Source organism: Halyomorpha halys, unplaced genomic scaffold (assembly GCF_000696795.3).
Source record: "Halyomorpha halys isolate HHAL.00 unplaced genomic scaffold, Hhal_1.1 Scaffold124.1, whole genome shotgun sequence".
Taxonomy (NCBI): Eukaryota; Metazoa; Arthropoda; class Insecta; order Hemiptera; family Pentatomidae; genus Halyomorpha; species Halyomorpha halys.
The window spans coordinates 779,367-785,828 of record NW_027111282.1 but is presented as its reverse complement, the minus strand read 5'-3'; the positions used below and the strand labels follow the sequence as shown (position 1 = coordinate 785,828).

Here is a 6,462-nt window from a genome sequence, read left to right as displayed (position 1 = left end):
AAAGATTTTTATGTAGCATTACGTTGAATTTTATCGAGTTTATATTTTTTAACATCAGTATTACTTTCATACATTTACGATATATGCCCGCATAACATTAAATATAATTAGTTTTATACATCATTATATTATTTATATTTTCTTGATATTGTGTTTAATGAGTAAAATGTATACTTATTCAAAATGATATATTCAGAAAGACTTAGCTCATATTTAAAAAAGTAAATTGTTAATTTAATTATATCTCGTGATGTTAGAACACATTTTATGAATTTCGTTACCAAAGTTATATAACACAGTATATTTAACATGATAATATGTGGTTTTAATTAAGTTGTATAATTATAATTATCGGCATTACCTTGAACCCCGAAATCGTCGCCACAAGGTGCTGAAAAACCTTTGATCAAGTCTAAATTGTATTCTATTTCATGAACAAAATTAAAAATAGTTATGATTATGATAATATTAAATACGTTAAACTAAGATTCTATAATATATTATTCTATCTTTTATTGTGTAGTGCATACCGAATTTGTGAAATAGTAAAATTTTATATTATTTAAAAATTTATTTTTTATTATTGTTATGAGTTCTTTTTCAATTTTAATAAAAATAACGTCACTAATTATTTTTATTTTTTATTATTATTATTATAATTGGTAACTGTGACAAATATAATTATATAGAGTAACATTTGAAATTTTTTTTTTTTTTTTTTTTTTTATGGAATAAATTTAAATTTAGAGAAACCTGAAAAGTGATACAATCAGCCATTGGTTTGCCTTTAAGTTTAAAATTAAAGAAAACAAATTTTGGAGATTGGTTGTGATAAACGTTGTGTCGGCAAATGCATGTTGTATTGTTTGCGAATAGACGAACGGTTGATCCTAGAACTATACTGATATAACAGATCATAAAATGTGTCTAGCCAATAGGAAAAGAGGACAGAGACGATCCTGTAGCCGATAGCAATAAAGGATACTCACTAAGGCGGCCAGGAGCCGGCTCAACACTGGACTGACTCGCCACAACGTGCCCCCCTCCTTCCCCCCCGGAATATCCTCGACCACTCCCCGTTACCTGAGGTTCACAATATGCAATTAGTATGCATGGCCATCAGATCCCGATGCTTCACTAACGGTTATCGATTCTACACTACATTATTCTAATCACAAACCAAACTATCAAATTCTATTCTTGACACAGTTGAACCGAAAAAATAGACACACTTTAATATATTGTATTTCATCAAAAAATATTCAAGTGCCTGAGCATAATTAAAAAATTAATTAATGATCTTCAAGATGTGATTCTACTCATCCCAAGAGGCCGAGGACCGATCATATCAATCTTACCATCAACGAATCTTACCATGAACTCCTTCCAGTACGTTATAAAATATTTATGTTAATCCTAACTAGTGGGATCACGAACAAGATGAAGAAATCTGCAGTTCCTATAAACAATATATATTTGAAAGCCTAAGCCATCTTCTTCTCCAGTGCCCATCATCCAATGTATATTGAGAGAGAAAGCTGCAGAAATATATATCCTATTCATCTCCTTATGTTAATGTAGAGAACATTCTCAATATAGACAGTATCAAGAAAGAGAATCATATTTATTTATTTTTATTATCTGTAGCCAATATATACTCTATTCCCGGAATGATACCATCCCTTTCCAATTGAATGGTTATTCTCAGTGTTTTTTTATCATTTGGGTGTTGATCCGGTTTATGTTTGTTTTATTGTGAGTTTTTATTGTCTGTATTTATTTTATATTACTTGGTATATATTAATAATTATTTCATAAATGAAGTAAAATTACGTATCTACTATCGAGTGCGGGAAAAAACTCATATTAAGACATATTTTGTAAATATTTTAAATTATTTGTACAAGAAGTCATGTTATTTAACAAATAAAAAAACTATTAAGATGACGAAATACGCTTAAGAAATTATCTAAGATCGGTTTTAGACGAAATCATTCGGGGTAGTTCATCAGCTTTACATAGATTTAAAAAAGGCCTACGATTCTATTGACTGCAAAAAGCTTTATAATACTTCGATTCAAGGGGGAATACCACAGAAGAATTAGTTTGAATGAAGATCGAATCGGTAATCATTATTCTAGTACAAGAACCCAAGAGGGAAAAAAAGGCAGTTATTTCACCCCAATTTATGATTACTTAATTGAAAACTAGATATAATTACTAGTCAAAACTAATGAGTCTGCCAAGTAAAGGTAGGGGGAATAAAATATGGCTATTTCAAAACGTTAAAAATAATTAATTTTTCTTTCGGAGCGCTATATCTTTACAACTAGCAACAACAATAGAAAATCTAAGAGAGCATCATTTAAAGTAGAGTAAATTTGCTAAAATCTAAGCCCAAATAGAGCTATTTACATCCAATAGTTCTCGAGATATAGCTTCTTTAGATTAGATACCAAATTATCAGCATAACCAAGTACTGGTATTTTACCACCTAAAGATAAACCCGTTTCAGAATACTTAAAATTCTAATAAAATATTCTCATGCTAAATTAAATAAGATAGGTGATAGGGGGTCCGAATAGTACAAGAGCCGGGAAGAAAAAATGCAGATATTTCACCCCAAGTTTGATTAGATTAATGAAAACAATGTTTAATTACTAGTCAAAACTGATGAGTCTGCCAAGTATAGGTAGGGGGAATAAAAAAATGGAGGCTGTTTAAAAACCATAAAAAAAAAAATTAATTTTTCATTCAGAGCTCTATCCTAAAAACTACCAACAACACAAGAAAACCTGAGAGAACATTATTTAAAGAAGAGTAAATTTTCTGAAATATGAGCCATAATAGAGTTATTTACGTTAAATAGTTTTTGAGATATAGCTTTTTAAAAAGCAACATTTCGTAAAAATGTACTGAAATATCAGTAGTCATTTAATTTATTTTGAGAATTCTATATCTCAGGAACTATGTGACGTACAGATGTCTATTAGCACTCAAATTAATGCTAGTTTAATGCACTATACTTTAATAGTTAGTGAATTTATTTTGAAAAATCCATATCTCAAAAACCATTTGATGTACAGATGTCTATTATTACTCAAATTAGAGCTGGTTTAATGTACTATAAAGTAGCTTATGACGTTTATTTTCGTATGAGTAGTAGTTTTCATGAAATATGCTAAAATAAATTGATTTATAGCTGGCAAACATCTGTACATCCAATGGTTTCTGAAATTATGTTTTTCATAAATCGAACTTATTGTCATGTTTGCCAGCGCTCAAATTAAAGCTAGTTAAATTTACTACAAAGTAGTCAATAATGTTTATCTTTGTAGGAGTAGTAGTTTTTATGATATTTGACAAAATAAACTCACAATGTTAATTTCTAGTTGTTCGTATAAAATGTTGGATTTTTGAAAAATATATCTCTAGACACATAAGACGCACATATGTCTGACAACCCTCAAACTAAAGGAAATTTAACTTACTATAAAGTAGTTTATGACACTTATCTTCCTAGGGGTAGCAGTTTTTATGATATTCACATTGGAATATAAATTTGGCAAATGAAAATTTGTCTGAACAACTATAAATCAATTTATTTTGGTAAATATCATGAAAACAACTATTCCTACGAAAGTAAAGTTCATAAACTTCTTTATAGTGCATTAAACTAGCATTAATTTGAGTGCTAATAGACATCTGTACGTCACATAGTTCCTGAGATATAGAATTCTCAAAATAAATTAAATTACTACTGATATTTCAGTACATTTTTACGAAATGTTGATTTTTAAAAGGCTATAACTCGAGAACTATTGGACGTGAATAGTTCTATTAGTGCTAATATTTCAGCAAATTTACTCTTCTTTAAATAATGTTCTTTTTAGATTTTCTATGGTTGTCGATAGTTTTTAAGGTATAGAGCTCCGAAAGAAAAATTAATTATTTTTAACGTTTTGAAATATCCATATTTTATTCCCCCTATCTTTACTTGGCAGACTCATCAGTTTTGAATAGTAATTAAACATTGTTTTCATTAATCTAATCAAACTTGGGGTGAAATATCTGCCTTTTTTTCTTCCCGGCTCTTGTACTATTCGGACCCCCTATCACCTACCTTATTTAATTTAGCATGAGAATATTTTATTAGAATTGTATGCATTCTGGAACGGGTTTATCTTTAGGTGGTAAAATACCCGCACTTGATTATGCTGATAATTTGGTATCTAATCTAAAATCTAGTAAGAAATTAGGTTTTGAAATAAATTTGGATAAATAAATTATGGGAAATACATTTGAACAAGTAGAGAAGTTTATTATTTAAGTTAAATAGTAACTAGAAAAAACGAAATTGATGACGAAATAAAAGCGAGGTCAAAGGTGTTAAATTCTTGTTATTTTTCTATTTCGAAATTGCTTAGCTCTTCTAGCCTTCTGTCCAGAAACTTTAGAATTAGAATTTACAAAACTATTATTCTTCATACTGCTTACAGATCCAAAACTTGGTATCATACACTAAGGAAAGAAAGATGTATGAAAATAAAGTTGAAATATATTAGAACGTAATATGATTCGCTTTGGAACAACCATGCAAATGAGAATTGCATTGCTCGTAGGAAGTAGTACAATAGTAAAACATAATTAAGTAAACGAAATAATTAATTAATCATATATATCAGAAAGGAATGTTTCACAAGATTCAGCCGGTCGTATGCTCTACATGAATGTATATTGGATCTTTCGAAACCATTTTATTCAAGTATTTCATTGCAGAATGAAGGAATTCAATTCAATTAGATATGATTTGTAAAATTAACTTCTTTTCTTCACTTATGCAACTGATGTAAGTATTTTCTTTATTAAAAACAGTTTTATAACGATGTGTCAATAATACAACCTATTACCACGTTATATTGCGATATCACTCTAAACATATTGTATTTTGATATAGTTTAATTTTATATCGCGTATTGATAACTTACTTTCTGTACTAAGTCTAAACAAAATGTTCATCTTGGTGTTTTACGAAAGGGGATTATTATGAACTTAAAAGAATTCTATTATAATTGTGAGAAAAAACAGTATTAAAATTGAGAGACCTCGCTGCAGGGTTTAATATACTTATATTTTCGAAAGCCAAATTTAATCTCTAAAGGGGCAGATTAATGCGTTAATGATTAACAATTTATTTTATAGATTATAATAGACAGAGATTTTGAGGTTAGGTCTCTTATTATGGAAATAATACATTATGGCTTATCTGTCTGACGTCTTGGAGTCTCGCCGCTTCCTCGAACTGATGCTTCGTGCGTCTGTGGGGGAAATGGTGAACACCATGTATTTTGCTCGCACTTACGTTTCGTACGTGCAGAGACTACCATAAGTCCCTCAGGTACCTCTCTCTCGTGGTGGAGGCAGTCGAGTTGTGGCTTGCATGCTGCAGCGAAGGTAATCCCTATGGGGCATTCTGAACCAAAGTCTTCAGTGCTTCGCGACTACCGCTACAAAGGCAGGTATTAAAAAATCAGAACCCTACCCAGGACTTCTGTAATCTGACACAAAATAGCATATTAAATGTGGCAGCAGTCATTGCTCATAAGAATTACTATCAGATTCTTATTTATTTAAATATAACAGTAAATAAGTTCCATAATTTCTTGGAAGAAATCAACCAATTGCAATTATTAATCCATACCAATCTTCTATATTACATATAGTATAATTTCAATAAATTCAAACAAATTGTTCTAAACCATATAGCACCTCCTCGTTTTGATGCTTTGGCCCATCACCAGGATTATATAGCTGATTTATAACACTGCAATTAATTGCACTAGGCAATCCCTTAAATTACTTTTAATCTTACTCATTTTTTCTTATTCTTATCCATCTATATAATAATAATTTATTTATATGTTTATGAGGCTACCCTCGTCCAAATATAGTTAGCCTGTGAAATGCATGCAATTGAATAGAATAAATTGTAGTAATTTTACAAAAATGATGTGTTAAATATCATTTATATAAACTAATAACAAACAATATACCCAAGCTGGTCTATTAAACAGTAAAACAAAAACGTTACTTCATATTTACTAATATTTTTTTAAATAATTTATTTTTTGATATTTACAACTGTATACATATATACACATCAAGTAAATTTGCTGTAAGTGATATTATGACATGATAAAAGCATGTGGAGAATCTACCCATTGATAGAACTCCAAAAACATTTCTAAAGGAGAAGATCTCGAGGCCATCTCTTTTCAGATGTCTAGGAGGATTATTAGGTAGTGAAGGAGAAGCCAGGAAACGAGTTGGTTTGGGTGGTTGGGAAGTTTATTATGGAAGGATTGGTATCTGGTTCTGGCCAAATCGGGAACATAGGAGACATTGAGGTCCTGATGGATGATTTGATTTGTGACAAAGTAAGGAGCATTAAGGATTTTACGA

General features: G+C 30.0%; 1 protein-coding gene across 7 annotated transcripts in view; it reads right to left on the bottom strand.

Moving 5' to 3' along the window:
- The window catches only part of Ih (hyperpolarization activated cyclic nucleotide gated potassium channel Ih), a 734,518-nt gene that overhangs the window by 479,401 nt on the left and 248,655 nt on the right, over positions 1–6,462 (bottom strand). Inside the window, exon 1 of one of the 7 annotated variants that reach the window (XM_067049306.1) lies at positions 986–1,012. The exons of the other annotated variants lie outside the window; for them this stretch is intronic. The gene's annotated coding sequence lies outside the window, so the exon portion shown is untranslated. Of the gene's footprint in view, positions 1–985; positions 1,013–6,462 lie in introns of those variants that run through there. 7 annotated transcript variants of the gene reach the window in all.